The 17,159-nt window shown below is 30.7% G+C and overlaps 1 protein-coding gene across 16 annotated transcripts in view; it reads left to right on the forward strand.

Annotated features, from left to right (window-relative positions):
• The first annotated feature begins 9,158 nt into the window (after positions 1-9,158).
• Rbp6 (RNA-binding protein 6) overlaps positions 9,159-17,159 on the forward strand; it is a 456,688-nt gene continuing 448,687 nt past the window's right edge. For all 16 annotated transcript variants that reach the window (XM_088224410.1, XM_088224415.1, XM_088224421.1 and 13 more), the window contains exon 1: positions 9,159-9,239. The gene's annotated coding sequence lies outside the window, so the exon portion shown is untranslated. The remainder of the gene's footprint in view (positions 9,240-17,159) is intronic.

A 17,159-nucleotide genomic window follows, 5' to 3' on the forward strand; every position in this document is an offset into this window, starting at 1 on the left:
CATGCCAATGGCAGCAGAGAAAAAAGAAAAAATAAAGAAGGAATAACAAGTATGGCAAGTAATCATTTAAAATTTGAAAAATCAATATAATGAGAAGATTTTAAACCAAGAGAAGTCGATAAAATTTCATTAAAGCGATTTTAGAAGTAATACAAAATTTCAAAAGAGAAATTTAATTTATAATAATAATATGAATGTATGTAATTTGAGTGATATAAGAGAAAAAGGGACCAACCGGAGTTTTATTCAAAAGTTTTCAATACACTATTTTTAAATAATTGTAATCCTGTATGATATATATCTATATGGTTAAAAAAGCTGTTAAAAGTGGAACACGATCTGTGTAAAAACGAATTCTGGCAATAGTTCGTATTGACACTAGGTATTCTAAAGGTTGGGTGATTTCGTAGGGCACGTGATGGACAGTTAATTTGAATTTTATTTAGGAGCTGGGACGAATCAGCTAGACTGTTAATAATTTTATAGAGGAATGTGAGGTCCATTAATGTTCTCCTTTTTTCGAGGTTAATCAGTTTGTGAAAACGTCCAGATAAGTCATGATTTGGAAATATAAGAGAGCATCGGAAATTCAAATGTTTTAAAAATTTGTTTTGTACTTTCTCCAGCCTGTCAATATAAGTAATGTATTGTGGATTCCAAACGATAGACGCAAATTCAAGATGGGTTCTTACGTAACTATAATAAAGATTTTTTATTGTTAGATCATTTTTAAAAGGCTTAGATACTCGTATAATAAAACCTAACATTTTATATGCTTTTTCAATAATTTTATCAATATGTGATTGAAATGTCATTTTTGAGTCCAGAACTACACCTAGATCTCGTATTTCTTGGACACGGTGCAAGACTGTACCCGATAGAGAATACGAATAATCTATCGGATTTTTTATTCTTTATTTTATTCTTTAGTCTATGTCAAATGTTTTTTCTTGTCACCTTCTAGACGTGCTTTCCTATACATACATCATGAATTGAAAATTGAATTCTTATATCAAATTAATTCATGAAATATTTTCAATTAAATTTGTTTGTCTTAATAATTATTATAATTTGAAATTATTTACTCCTAATTTTTTATTCAAAACGTAAGCACCAAAGTTTGTATTATACAGGTTTATAACAATATTTTTGTTAAAAACGTTGTTTTATTCACAGATTTTTTTTGATTAATATGAACTCCAACCACAAATGTGAAGCACAAAAGATTTAATAATGACATAATAATTCAAATTTGTTTGACAAATATTTAGCAATAATTGTTATGAAATTACATCATTATATATTTATCCGACTTTTTTTAATTTACTGATTTATTTTTAATGCGTGGAAAGCTATACTGATCATAATCAAATACTTTAAATTAGTGATCAAAGTAGTGAAATGAATTTCATATTTTGTTTCCTATCATACATAACATTACTAGATTCATAATATTGTTGAAATCTATTCTGATTTTGACAAAAAATATCTTTCTTTCTGTTTAAAACGTGACGCAATTCGGTAGATGCTTATTTCTTAGTAAGGTAAACTTTACCCAGAAATTATACATAAAGATTGTGATTATTCATGGCTTAGTCAAAGGTAATATATTTTTTTATCTTTTATTTTAAAAACAGTATTGTTTGATTTGTAGCCTAAAATATATGAATTAACGATAAAATATTTTGAACACATTCACTACTCAACTAAAAAATATATTTTCAATAAATTTTAGTAAATATTTGTAAATAACCACTTACAAACTTTTTTATATCTACCGGTTTCGAGACCTATCTGTCTCACGGTGAGTACATTCAAATCCCACTACACACCTTATTTATTAAGAGACAATGCATATTTCCATACGTTATATCTTTAATCTTTGTGAACTCAACCACATAACCGAATATCGCAAGCAACTACTCTGGCTCAGTATCAAGCTTAGAAGAAACATTCACATTCTATCACCTCTTCACAATATTTTAAGAGCTCTTCCAACATCCATCACAGCATGGGCTAACTCTTCGTACTAGTAACGAGAGAATCTTTTCAATGCACATTTGCCGCTCTAATTTTTTTGCCTCTTCTTTCACAGTTGTAGCTGCTCGATTATGAGAAAATCTCTCGCTCCTTCTATATTTACATTAAAATCACGTATGAAATGTCACTTGCTAAATATTTAGGTTTTTCCTTTTTTCTACCTCGTTCCTTCCCTCTTTACCTCTTTTTATAGTAAAGTGTAGATATTTAGTCAATTTTTACTTCTTAGAAAATGTGTATGGTAATCGACGTTCGGTTCTATTATAAAATTATCAATTAACCAAATATATGTTTATATACCACTAATTTTCTCAAATGAAACGGTTTTATTAGGTAGAAAGAAATTGTTTGCAATTTGACTGCTTTTATGCATATGTGTGTAAATTTTATATGTATATAAAATACATATATAACACACAAGATATATTATAATATTTCTAGACCCGTATTTATATACACAAAAATATAAAAGTAATGTTCTGATATTACACGTATATTAGAAGCGAACACCAACGTACACTGATTTAAATTTTTTAAATACTTTGATATTTAGAGAACAATACTTAAGTTAAAATAACACGCCAGAAGACAGATTATTTTTCATACTATCTTAAACATAATATATCAACCTAAATCAAACTTCTAAACGAGTAAAGTAAACGTGGCATTTGTTTTTCAATTTATTCGTATTGTTATCATTCTTCGGGAATTTCATTATTCGTTTAAGTTTTGATTTTCAATTTTATCAATCAGACAGTTTTTGATACAGAAATTTTATTCCGTTATTCTTTCTAGCATTATACCGACTTAATTACATTAACAAAATATTTTACCAACAAATTATTTCGACAATCGATTGTTAAAAATCTTAAACGCATTATACATCAATATTGTAATGTTTGCTGTATCCAATTTAACTGTAATATGCTGGTAAAACTAAGCATCGTGCAATTATTTGAAAAATAAGCTGATTGAGTTAATTATTTATAGCGTATTCATTTAAATACAGAGTTGGAAAATGTAATAGACTAGCTGACAATTTTTCGTGCAAATTTGATAGAATACGTCGCGTCACGTATCAATATTGTCTATTAGAAGGGCGTGTTGAGCCACTCGGAAGTTTTTCCTACAGTCTCAGTTGTCTATGCTTACAAATGAACGTACAAGTTAGTTTGTGCCACAGCTGTCTAGTTCTACACGGAAGAAACATTACAGGTCGTGGAGCAATCGATGACTTAATTTTTAACCACTCCGCAGTCAGCAGCGATTTGTTTCAAGTTCCAAACTCTTGTATCGTTCGCCTCAAGGAGCATTCATTTTTAATGTGGCCTCTTGTAATTTATTTATTTACAACAACATCGGAAACTCATCTAGACGTGTACTAGCGATGGTTATTAAAAATACCCCTTTCTAAAAGTAATGTCCAATATTTCCATTCTTTAAAAATCTTAAAAAGTTGACAAATTTCAACAGGGATGGAGAATACCTTAAATAAGGGAATATCGATGTCTAGGCATTTACAGGGATTATGACCTGTCATCGGCTGGTTTAAGTGGCCACTTTACACACTGTGTAACATTCACCATTAGCCTAGGTTTGAACATCTATATTTTTTCCATTCTTCCACTTGGACAAACTCAAATATTGTAATGAAACCAACTGGTCCAAGAAAAAGTTTAAAATTGTTTCTAGGCGTTGTCTAGTATGTGAAATAATTCAGTCAGATAAATCTCTTTACAACAATAAAGGTTTCAGCTCTTTAACTTCACTAAAATCGAAAAAATTTAAGAAATATAGATGTTCAAATATAGGAAAAATGGTGAATGTTACACAGTGTGTAAAGTGGCCACTTAAACCAGCCAATGACAGGTCATAAGCCCTATAAAGGCTTAGACATCCATATTCCCTTATTTAAGGTATTCTCTATCCCTGTTGTAATTTGTTAACTTTTTAAGACATTTCAAGAATGGAAATATTAGACATTACTTTTAGTAGAGGGTATTTTTAATAACCATCGCAAGTACAGTACTAAAAAATAGTATTATAGAGTAAACTCTCTTCAAAATCAAAATATTATGTAATTTTGGACCTGTTTTTTTTTGTAAAAATTAATAAACAATAAAATTGATTCCCCTAAGCTACTTTAAAGACTTCCATTCCGTGCTCTAGACCGACAAGACAAAATCTTTTGTGTTTTACTATTAAAAGCAATCTACAATGCCAACAAATTACAATTGAGATGGATAACATTTAGAGTAGGAAATATGAAAGTCTAAACATTTACAGGGCTTATAACATGTCGTTGGCTGTTTTAAAATGGCCACTTAAACCAGCCAACGACAGGTCAAATGCCCAGACTTCCATATTTCTTTCCCTAAAATGTTCTCCATCTCTGTTGTAATTTGTTAATGTTAATGACTCCCCAGGGGGTGAAATCTAGTCTTTTTTGGACAAAAATTTGGACAATCTAAAAATATTGTAACCTTTATTAATTAAAGTTGATATTTTTCATGACAAAAAACATAAATTTATATCAAATGTAATAGAAATATTGAAAGAAGCACATACATAATTAATTCTATTGCTTTATACTTTTTTCATTTCCTATCTTGTTTTATTTAACATATTTTGATTTTTTGTTTAAAGTGTAAACAGTTTTTTTGGTGTGTGCATGGATGTCGCACACCTTTATACAAAAAAACAAAATATATTTAAATATAAATAAAATAAGGAAATAAAGTTTTTTTTTAATTTAATTTATGGACCATGTACAACAAAGTTTCGGTGTGTAAAAATATAGAACTGTAAGTTTTCCTAATTTTAAAAAAAATACCTCATTAAAAGTAAATTGAGAATTTTCTCTGGTATGAATTGCTGTTAAAAATTTAAAAAAAATACTTCAAAACATTCTGTTTCTCGGCCACAAAACATGATAACGTACACAGTTATTCTAGTTTTTTGTTATGTAGAGGATTAAATGTTTGTTTTTATAATTGAAGTGTCGACTCTGACAAGAGTTTATTTTTGCTTTCATTTTATAATTGCCCATGTTTCTGTTATCACGATACGGCACGCACGACTTTTTCTATAGCGTGGAATTTCCCCACTAAAAGGTGACGTGAAAATATGTACCTTCTAAGTGTGATTATTTTTAATGAGTGTACGAACAAAACGGATCGCACCACGAACGATGTAATGCTATACAAGACGAGAAAGAGAATTTCTTCTAATGTTTCTTGGAATTTCGTTTTGTTTTAAAAAAATCGTATTTTAGGTAAAGAGAAGTCTAGACTTTCGCTTTATTCGTGTAAAAAATGTGTGGCACTTAAAAACAACTGCGATTTCTATCTTCAGTTTTAACTCTCTTCAGTTTTTTTTATTGAAAAAATTAACTTTTGAAGTATTTGCGTTGAGTAATAATTCTTTTTTAAAAATTATTTTTTTACACACAGAATTCTACAATAAACTGAATGGAATCTAATAATAAATACTTAATTTTTTTTTTCACTATTATAAAATATGATTAAAGGTATTAAATTGTAGAAATTTATTGATTGGTAGGATTACTGTCAGTTTAATGTTTTTTTTCCCCCTAGACACCTAACTTTCGTCGAATTGACGAATACGCGATAACAAATACCCTCTTTCATTTTTTCCTGAATGCCGATGATCATAATGCTTGTCAACTCAGTGCTTGCCATGGTCTTTTGGGAGACAATTATGTCCAACTGGTAATTAAAAAAATAATATTTGGCTGATTTATAATGCGACATTTTTGTAAAAAAATCATCCCAAGGGCGCTTTACACTTGCATCCCTAAACTTACATTCTAACTAAACTAAAGTGTCATATTATATTTTCAGATTTAAAATTGAGGGTATGATAGTCTAAGGAAGTGAGATTTTAGTTGAGATCTAAACTGACTGGGACTGTCGATGATTTGTAAGGTTGACAGCAATTGGTTCCAGGCAAAGGGGCCAGCAACGGCAAAAGCACGATCTCCAAATCTAGTGTTTGGGGCGCGCCGGATTTCGACAAGTTTTCCTCTTCCTGAATCAAATGCTGACTTAAGAGTAGATTTTCTTTGACATGTATTTTCCCTAATACAAAGGTCTGATAGGTATTTTGGAACCATTTTGTTAAAAAAAATTAATACTGTCCAGCAAAGCTTGTATTTTATTCTCTCTAGGCTTTTTAACCAGTGCAAATCTGGAAGATGTTGTGAGATGTGAGAATATTTTTTTACTCCCGTAATAAGCCTTGCTGATGAATTGAAAACAGATTGAAGTTTATTAGTTTGATATTTTGGGAAATTTGCGTATATTCCATTACAGTCATCTAGACGCGAAACAGCATAAGCATTCACAAGAGCTTTAGTTTCGTCTATAGGAATATTTCTCCGCAAGGATTTGATCTCTCGGAGATGGAAAAAACCTTTCGAGCACTTATTCGAGAAATTTTTTGAGATATTACTCGTCATTTCGATGAATTGTTAGGATTCGGGTATTTTTTTTGTAACAAATCGTAGTATTTTTGCAGTTTTTTGCTACGCCTAATGATGATTTCACGCGTTTATTATTACAAAATAATGTCATCAGTGAATTAGAAGATCATCGCAACCGACAATAAGGTTAACAAACTGAATGCTCAAGGGCGATTATCATCTGATTTACTAAAGTATATGTAGGAACTACAATCACATATCGGAATCTATCAAATTCTATCGGAATACATCTCCGGTAATTCAAGTATCTTGACATAATCACAAAGTAATATCCACCGTCAAAACCGTTATATTTGAGCCAAGAGTAAAAGGCGAATTTCAGGCAGAGCAGCGGCAGTAAATATTATACGAGTTGCTAGAGGACCAGCTCGTGCTGTAAAGAGTATGATAGATTAATTTCTATTATTTGACCAATTCATGACCAATCAGATATGATAAGAATTGTGAAATAGACAAATTTGAATATTGCAAAAAACAAACCAAAACAGCAAGTTGAAATAATCAAGAGTGGTTTACCTATATTTAATATTATCTTCTTGTTATGAGGAGAGCACAATGAACCCCGTAACAAAGAAACCGCATATTATGATTGAATTTTATAATTGAATTAGCTGACCCAACAGACGTTGTCCTGCCCGAAAGTTGGCTTGCCTTGGAAAAATACTTTTTATTAATAAGTAGGTACCTAGGTACTTATTCAAAAACTTAAAATAATTTATATTTAAATATTAAATTAAAGCAGGTACTGAGTTTATGAAAAACTTGTAGAACTTCCAAAGCTCAAAATCAGATTAGAAATTCGCACAATGCCAACGCACTTAAATAATAAAATCCAAGATTAACTAGCTGCTAAGAAATATGAAAGTCAAAGCGAAGGTCAAACAACGTCCAGCCTGACCTCCAGAGGCACCAATAATAAGAAAAAGAAGAAAGTTTTGGGTTTTTTTCCTATAAAAAAGACGCATTCAAAAACTGACCCTTTAATACGTAACACTGCAATTTGTGTTGAACATAGAGTTGTTTTTTGCGTATCTTGCGCTTCTAATTTTTTTTTAATCTTTTTTTTTGAGTAAATAGAATTTTATAATTTTCGCTCACCAAAGAAAAAAAGGCAATTGTACCTTTATCTTTGTACTAAATACATTCACATAAAGTCAAGTTCTCCAAGTTTTAAAAATTAGTGCCATTATAAAAATACGTTTTCGCCAAAGTTAAATGTGTTTTTTTTTATGCATCAATAATAATTTAAAACAAAGTTTAGAACTTAGTGAATATTTTGTGTACATTAAATTTAGTAGATTGAATGTTTGATTAATGTAACTAACCGAGAAATCGATTTGAGAATATTTCATTATTTTGATGAAAAGTTTATCAAGATTCTCGTGTTCCGCGCAATACATCGAAAGCATCAAAGCAAACGTTGTTTCATCGAACAAGCAGTTTTTCTTCAAACACATTGATTTGAATTGCATCATTCATTTTTATGGCTCCTCCCTGTCCGGGAACAAATGACGGAAAGCCACCCCTCTCGGCTGACGATGGACGAGACTACTCGGTGACAGTGGCACGTACAGTTTCTACGTGGTGATTGGACACGTACTGCTAAGGATCGTACAAATCGGACGGCCCTCCGTCCCACAGTTCTCCACCTTCCCCAAACTGGACAAACTCAACCCCCGTCCGCATTTCCAATTCAGTTTAAATAGCCGAGAAAAACTGACAAGTGATTCGGGCGTCAATCCGCCCGTGTAACTTTATCGTTAACGTCTCTGCAAACGTATCTCTAGGATGTATCGCTGCACTTTACCTTATTCCGAGAGCGTTTTCCCTCTTCGCCTGTTTTTATGAGGTTTACAAATTTAGTTTGTTGTACCGTTCTTGTAAGTTTAACAGTAATCTACTTAATTAACAACGCTTTATCTTTATAATTAGATTATCACAAGAAGCACGTTTTGTTAATTTCTCTGCGGTTAAAACATTAACTAAAATTAATTATGGGCACAGCATATTATCGTATGTATGTGAATATTATCATCATTATATTATTCGCAAAAAAAGATTAAGGGTGTGGGTATTTTTAAAAAGTATTTATAAAATCAGAATATTTAAGTGCTCCAATATAAATAAACCTACACAATAAAGATGAAAAATTATAAGATCCTACATAAATAAACTATTTATTTCTTTGTATTAAACATTAACTGTTTATGCATTTACTGTAAAATTATCAAGGAACGGTCATTTTCTAAAACCAGTGTGCGTATTTTTATTGTAATTTTACACAAACAAAATACGTAGTTGCGTATTTATTATTATTATGAATATTCATTTATTGAATGCAAGTAAATAATTGCATGTAACCACTACCCGATTTTTCTATATCTACCGATTTCGAGAGATACCCGTATCTTCATCAGGATACTAATTGTACTAACATGCAAAACCCACTTGTCATAGAAAAGTCAATGTGTGCTTCTATTCAATAATTATTTAGTTACATTTAGGAATATGTTTGACCACAAAGTCAATATAAGAACATTTAGGTATGTGTGTACTGTATTTTCGGCTTTTTCTAAAATAAATTAATAATTCATTTTTTTATATTTTCAGAGGTTTTGGCTTCATCACTTTTGGGGATCCATCTAGCGTAGATAAAGTACTGGCGCAAGGCACACATGAGCTCGATGGAAAAAAGGTAACTTTAAATTTTATTACAATTTATTAGTACAGTATGGTATTATATTATTTTTTATGTATAAGAGGAAAAAGATTATATAATATTGATGTGCATCGTCATCTTTCATTATTTTTTTCCCTAACCGCACCCAGTGATTAAAACGGAGATATATTTTTCATTTAGTTTCGTGGTTGAAAAAACCTGCTTTGATTATTTATTAATTTTATTTAAATTTACAATACAGCACAACTGCCAATAACAATGTACACATACGATCAAGTATTTACAAAAACATGTTTTAAAAGAAAGTACACAGTAAATTAGTTCATGTTAACAACACGTTAAGGGAAATAGATTTGCTCTCCTATGTTGTTAAACACGGCACATATTTTTTCCATCACGCTGTTAGATCGTCTCAGAGTGAGCAGAGATTTGAAAGGTGCGCCAGAGGGTTAGTCACTCAACTCAACACTCTCCTACATAATGCAGGTGAACCCATTCACTTCTACCATCCGATATTACCTTCATGTCGCGCGCACCGATCATTGTATGGGTTTATTATAGGGTTGAAATTCAACGCGGAGTTTCTTACTCGGATTCCATTCTCGCTCGCGCATCTATTCCGTCAATAAACTCTTATGAAAATGTATTTGCATGAATAAGATCTAGAATATTCAATCGAATAGACACCGGATCGCATAAAAAACACGAAAAGGGCTGAATTATCCATTTTTCCTTTCGCCAAACAAACGCCACTACAAACCTAATAGCACCCAGTATACATAGAACACTACATTGCTTAACAAAACGCAGCGCATCTCAAACATACTCGGACGTTACAAGAAGGAAAGGTCTTACGCTTCAGGTGTCCAATTTTAAATGAAACTTTTTGATTATATCAACAATATTTTGAGTAGGTCTAAATGCTTGGAGACAGGAAATTGATTCCACCCTATCAGAGACAGGTCATAAGCCTTAACTTCCATATAGGATGAAAAATGGATTCAATTTTAGGGTAGAGGGGGATTCGAACTCCGGACTTCTGATCTGCGAGTCTGCAACACTACCCACAAAATCACAAACTGATTCAAAGGTGTTTACCATCTCTGTTGTAAAATGTTTATTTATTTTAACAATAATAATAGGTATTAAAACATGCCATAATAATTTGTGTTTAACCCGTGCAGACGACACATTTCAAAATTTTATTACTACAAATGAAAATATAAGTAAAAGAACATAAATAGCAATACATAATATGTTTCCTTTTAAATATTTAACGGGTTTTTTTCAACGACAAAGTCGAGTTCAAAAACACTTCAATTATGTATTTTTTAACCATTGGATGGTATTAGGAATAATTCTGAGACTTCGGAAATATTCTATACCGTATAATAGATAATTATCATTTAATTAAAAGAGAATCATTTAAGCAACTTTTATATTTAAATAACTTACCTGTCGATGGTTATACCTGTTCATAGATTTTGATTTTTTTGAATTGATTTGTGGTCCTGTGGCTAGTGTCTCGGACTCACGGACCAAAGATCTGTGGTTCGAATTTCACTCTACCCCAACTTGATTCCCATTTTCGAATAGTGAGTTATTTACAACTTGTTGAAAATGGCCCCTTAAAATTAAATATTTGGGTAAATCATAAGAACGCAAATAGTTCTTATTCCAAAAAAATAAAAGTAGTCGTATATTTATTATATTTATGGCCTTAGCTAATAAGCATAGACAACAAAATAATGGTTTACAGTATTTTAAATAAAACACGATATACATATAAAACTGAGCCACGTCAATCCTTTTTTATCCCAGCCTGTGTAAGTGGCGGAGAGATATATGAAAAGCGAGAAGATCTATCACAAATAACTCCAAATTTTGAGACGAATTAACTAATGTACACATTCTACGCATTGAGGCATAAAAACAAAATTTGTTTATCGAAGATTTGATAACATGGTTGAGAACATAAAAAAACTGATGGGTACAAATATGAAATATTACTCATTAAACTTTTAAAAAATGCATTTACTGTCCATCTCCGTTCTACATACTTTTCTCAAATGAATACAGCTTAAGAGGTTGCTCTTTTTCTACGTAGGGATAATCTCTCCTTTGCAATATTTTTTTTTCAATAATACTTTTTCAAATATCTTTTGCGTTTTTCGGTTTGAATATTTGGATAAATTTTAAACATTTCGAATTGACAAAATAATGTAAATTCAAATGAAAAACCGATTGATTTGGAATATTCGAATCTCCAAATACGTATTTTTTCAATGCATTTCAACAAATTATTGACTGTAAACGTAACATGAAATTGTAAATCCAGCAATAAATCAAAGCGTCACGTCACACCGGAACTCTATCGGAGATCCATAAAACTCGTTTGATAATCCTCCACATTTTGCGCTGGCGAGAAAAAAATCTTTCATTTCGAATTAACATACAAAAACAATTTCTTTTACCTTCATTGTTTGTCAAGCCTTCGTGAAAATAAATTCTTCGAATCTCTTGGCAGCTCCCTCTGGAAACCCCCTCCGTCCTTATAACTCCCTCCCTTTACCTTCCCTTTCTCGCCCTCTTCTGTAGACTATGTCTACGTCCACCACTTTCGTTTCCTCTTGTTATTTTATATACGCAAGTTTTTAAAAGTTGAAAATTAAATTAAATCTTGAGCTTACTCCTGATATTTCTCGTTTCATTTTTTTGCTTTTGTTTCTTCTTGTAAGAGCAGCATATTGCGCCACGTGGAGTAACAAGACTTAATTTTGAAACTACAAACTGTGTATAAGATTTAAAACGGATTTTCCTGTGACGATTCTAGCCCCTTTTTCATAAAAAAATGTCTTACTGTAATCACAGAAGCAAAAAAGTAAAAAACAGCGACAAAACTTTCGAAAGGTGTAATACTTTTCAAATCTTAAGGCATATATGAGAGTACTACTTGAAACACATTCAGAATACAATTTTTACAATATTTGTAACATTGTCAGTTAAAAATATGTCTTTATTTGTAAGAACTTGACTTTTAAATTATCGGGTTTTTTGCAAACATGGCAACCTTTAATTAAGTATTGTAAAATTGGAATGTATGTAATTAAATTTATTATTTCACTACTCTTTCTTGACATAATCATCTTTATGTATAAAATATTGACTGATTATAATACAAAATTGAAGTTTAAAAAAAAAGTTGAAGTTAACTATTGTATCAGTTTTTTGTGATTTGCTCAAAATAAAGAAAGATGTATTTTGCCGGGTTTGCAAATAGTACCCTCATATATAGTACATTTCTAAGCACACCCAAGTATTTCAATTTTGAGATCATTCCAAACAGTCATAAAGACTGTTTACTAATTTATTATGTATACTTTCAGGATTGGAAAACTGGTTTTTAAATCAAGAATACGTACGAAAACTAAAAAAATAATTAAGATTACATGTACATGTGCAGAGTCATTTTGTGGATAAATCCTTTTTCAAACTAAAATCATACAATAAACTCCCAGAAAAACTATGCAATAGACTCAGACTACCTTTACAAAAGACTTAAAAAATATTATCATTTACTGTAGAATGTGTACAAAAGTAAAAAAAATTTGCTAAATATATGTAACCCGCAAGGGTTTATCATTGAAATAAAAAAAAATATTTTTAAAAAGTTATATTTGGTCTTGAAGTTTGTTCGTAATTAAATACCATCCACACCCATAGTTTCTTTAAATTATTTTTATATTCAACACCAACATACATATTTTTTTCTATTGATGTTTGGATACGAAATTTAAAATAGTTTATTATGACAAAAAACTGTTTCTTGTGTTACAAAATAAACTTTCATGTATAAGAATACGTTCTCCAGTGATTCGTTCGGCATTCTTCAATTTTGATTCTCCATTATTTACTTTCGACACGAGTCAGTAAAAGTGTTACCCATTAAAATATTTGCCTCTTTTTAACATAGAAAAAACCACGATATTTAAAAATTTTCAATAAAAAAGGAAAATTCTCTAGAGTACAGAGGAGTGAGGTGGCGGTGTGATGATTTAGGGGCTAATAGATTTATCGTTATCCCGATGCCACGTTGCCCACATTCCCCCTCATTATGGCAACTCCGTTTCTTTGTTTCCTGGGGATTTTTTAACCCAATTGTAAGGGCCTTGCCTTTAACAATTCTTTCTTTTGTATACATTGAATTATATTTATGCAAATATTCCAACAAAAATGTGAAAGGACGCCATACTCCGCGGGAGCTTTAGAAAAGAAAAAATACATTATCAAAGTATTGGTCCGTTAAGCCATACTTTTCTTTTATATTTACATACATATCGAATACATCTTGGGCAACAAAGATTTTGTTATCATGCTTTGTTTTATTTTCGTTTTATTTTTTTTATTAATTAAAAAAAATATTTGCGTTCCTATGATTTACCCAAATATTTTATTTTGAAGGCCATTTTCAACGAGTTGTAAATAACTCTCTATTAAAAAATAGGAATCAAGTGGCGTAGCGTGGGATTCGAACCACGGACATTTTAGCCGTGGGTCCAAGATACTAGCCTCGGAACCACAACCAGGTTAAATAATGCATAAATTACGCACCTCAAATGAAGTGTCTTGTGCCAAAACAAATCCAATCTCATTTTTAAAACACCTGACGATGCTGTATTAAAACGTTGTATTTAAATGAAAATCTTGTTTTGATACTGCTCAAACATTTTTACCGTATTTGAGGGTACTTTAAATGTGTCCCTCAGTTATTCAGGTAACGTTTCAGCACTTAGCTACCAAGCCACTTCTCTATGAAAATTTCTAAAGACGTCTTAAATTTGAAAAAATTGAGATATTGACAGAGGTTTTTCGTAATTTATCAAGGAAGGTTTGAAATTAAGTTTGGTTAGAAAATATGGTTTCAACCCTTTCATAATTTTTACCCGAAGAAGATAAAAGGTAATATAACTTCTAAATTTGGTTCGTCTTATAGAACCCACCCTCCTGTTTGTACCGCCAACCGACTGCCTATCTTTTTATCTTTGTATCATTTTGTAATTAATGAGATGAATAATGTCAACCCTTTCTTTTGTCATTCCAAGGTAGACAAAATAGGGGTTGTTTCAATATGGTAACAAGAGAGATACGATAAAATACCTATTTAAATATTCCTAGCATTTATATTACTTATTTTACAATTAAAAAATAACGTCTTTTGACCTTTTAGTTATTAAAATTGACTATTTGGTATTAACCAGGATTTGTAGATGGTATCACCTGTTTTCTGAAACAATAAGTAAAACATCGTATGTTAAAAATGAATTTTTTCGTAATATTTTTTAGTGTACAATACAAAATGAACCTGGACTACACAAACATCACTCTGATTTAAAATTGATAGTAAATTTGCATTTTGTAACTTAATAGACATTATAAAAATAAACATGTACGTCTCCTTTCCCCTTCTTATTCTCTCTTAATGCAGCTTTGTCTTAATCACCACAATTTACAATGATACTTTTTTTTTAAATTTATTTTCTTTGATTTCTAAAAATTTTATATCTGAAAATAACATTTTCATATGTTTAAACTAATAGTATTTTTATAATATGTATTATATTTTCTTTACTAACTTTGTACACTTTGTAGAAATCTGTCATTTGTTCTGAGTTTATACACTATATCTGTTTGTATGTATCTAGACCGTTGGTTTCCCATATATAAAATAATTTTAAAAAATGCCTTCGCATCGTATTCATGCTCAAAAACTTGTGTGAAAAATTAGGAATTTGTGAAGCATTTTTTTTTTGTTTTGCTAAAATTTGAACTTAAAATTCTCGATGAAATGAAAAATAAAAAGATCTTGCTCCTTGATCTGAAGAAGGCTGACAGAGATACGGTAAGATATTTATTTCAAATCCTGCCGGAAAAAAGAGTGATGGTTGTTTAATAAGAATATAATTATCTTTATAAATATAATTTTTCTACACTTGTGATGTCACTGAACTCATCCTAAACGGCTAAACCGATTTACGTGGGGTTTTCAGTGAAATGTAGATCTTTGAGCTGCGCGTATTTGTAGATAATATTTTATATCTAAGCTGTAAAAAAAAAGTTAGGAGTATAAATGTTTCATTCATCGACCTACCAGGGTTGCATTTGGTGAGAATGCAATTACAAAAAAATGTAAGAATGTTGTTTTTTGTGTATAAAAAAAGTTTGTTTCTGAATGTTTACAAACATCATTCGCTTTTTGTGGATACCAATTAGATTCTCATTCAATCAGTTTTGGAATCCAACCATAAACAAGAACTTAGGTGGCTACTTTAATTAAATATTTGGATATTAATAATTTTTAGTTTTGGAGTTCAATCATGAACAAGTACCTAGGTACCTATTTATCAATGAAAGGGCTTTTTGTATCCGAACAGTTTTTGCATTCCTTTACGACACAGTCAGTCATTTTTCTTTTCATTTCTTTTGGTTTCGAATTAAATGCCAAGATCACGCACAAGCGGGCTGGCGGTTAAAAAATGACTGAATTTACGTTGGGTATGAGTTGAGTGTCATAATTTTTGGGGGGTTAGGGTAAAACGCGGTCTGACTTTTCGTCATTAACACGTTTTCCTGTATTTTTTCCCTTGGTATGCCATACAGCAGAAATTTTTGTACGATTTTGATTTGCGCACGATAAGGACTCTTAGCCAATCACATGAGGAAATATAACAAAAAACTAACCTTCATTACGAAAATATAAATAGCTCAAAAAAGGCGAAAATAAATAACGTTTGTTCTTTTTTTTTAAGGATCTGGTTCAAGAAAAAAAAAGAAGTTTTTTGAACAAAATTTTTTTTTAAAGTTTTGATGAATTTTTTTGTGTGTTTGAGTTGGATGGTGGAGATTCACAATTGGACCCGGCGTGGCAGGTGGAAAATTTGTTTGCGGAACCAGCTAAAAGCAGGCAAGCCAACGTTTGGGCAGGACAAAGTCTGTCAGGTCCACTAGTTATTTATAAAATACAAGGCGATTGTTCTAATTATGGAGTTATTTGAAACATTTTTTTACTATAGGTACATAATTTTTCATACTTACTTACATTTTTAGATAAGAAAGATTAAATACGTGTTGATAATTTAAAATCACGTCACGTAATTTCGTAAAAAATCGTTATGTTTACTTTTGAATACAAACCGATTTAAAGTAATCAATAATTTTAATTTTAAAGATCTCGAAAATGCCTGTGAAATGATAAAAATAATCCATTTTGAAAATTTATCTTAATATTGGTAAAATTTTAAAATTAAAATGTTCACTCGGTAGTTTTTAACTAAAAAAATGCTCTCTATAGCCAGAGTATTGATTGCTTCCTCTTCATTATTTTTTATCTCAAGATTTAAAATTTTTTAAATGTTCCAGATTTTTATCAACCCCCTTCTATTGCTAACATCCGCTTATTGAGGCTGTAAGTTATACTAAGGCATTGTTAAAAAACCACCCCTACCGGAAGGAGTCCTTTTGTGTCTTGATTACTTCTCTACCTGTCATTTAACTATCTATATTTTTAGTCCTAGGAAGCCATATTAAAAGAAGACAAAGTATTTTGAAATTGCCTGGTCTACGTTGCTTGTTAGTAGGGACCGGTGAATGCTTGGATTGGTTAAAAACCAATTTTTGCTTTTCTTCAAATGACAATTATTATAGGCTTTTAAATTGTATTGCATTCATTGGGATTTTTTTAAATCCAGTCTTGTATTTATAAATAGCAATTGAACAATGCCTTTATTTGGTCTTGATATTCAAATGAAATTTGATAAAGCATTTTCTTGATCAACTCGTTTACTGCGTTCTCATTTAGACTTCATAACTTATTGTGTTTTCTAAATTTTTTTTTAATGTCTACTCTCCATTTATTGCCTGCCTAGTGTTAAACTAGAA

Source organism: Micrasema longulum, unplaced genomic scaffold (assembly GCF_059751315.1).
Source record: "Micrasema longulum isolate JH-2025_06_02 unplaced genomic scaffold, ASM5975131v1 h1tg000283l, whole genome shotgun sequence".
NCBI lineage: Eukaryota > Metazoa > Arthropoda > Insecta > Trichoptera > Brachycentridae > Micrasema > Micrasema longulum.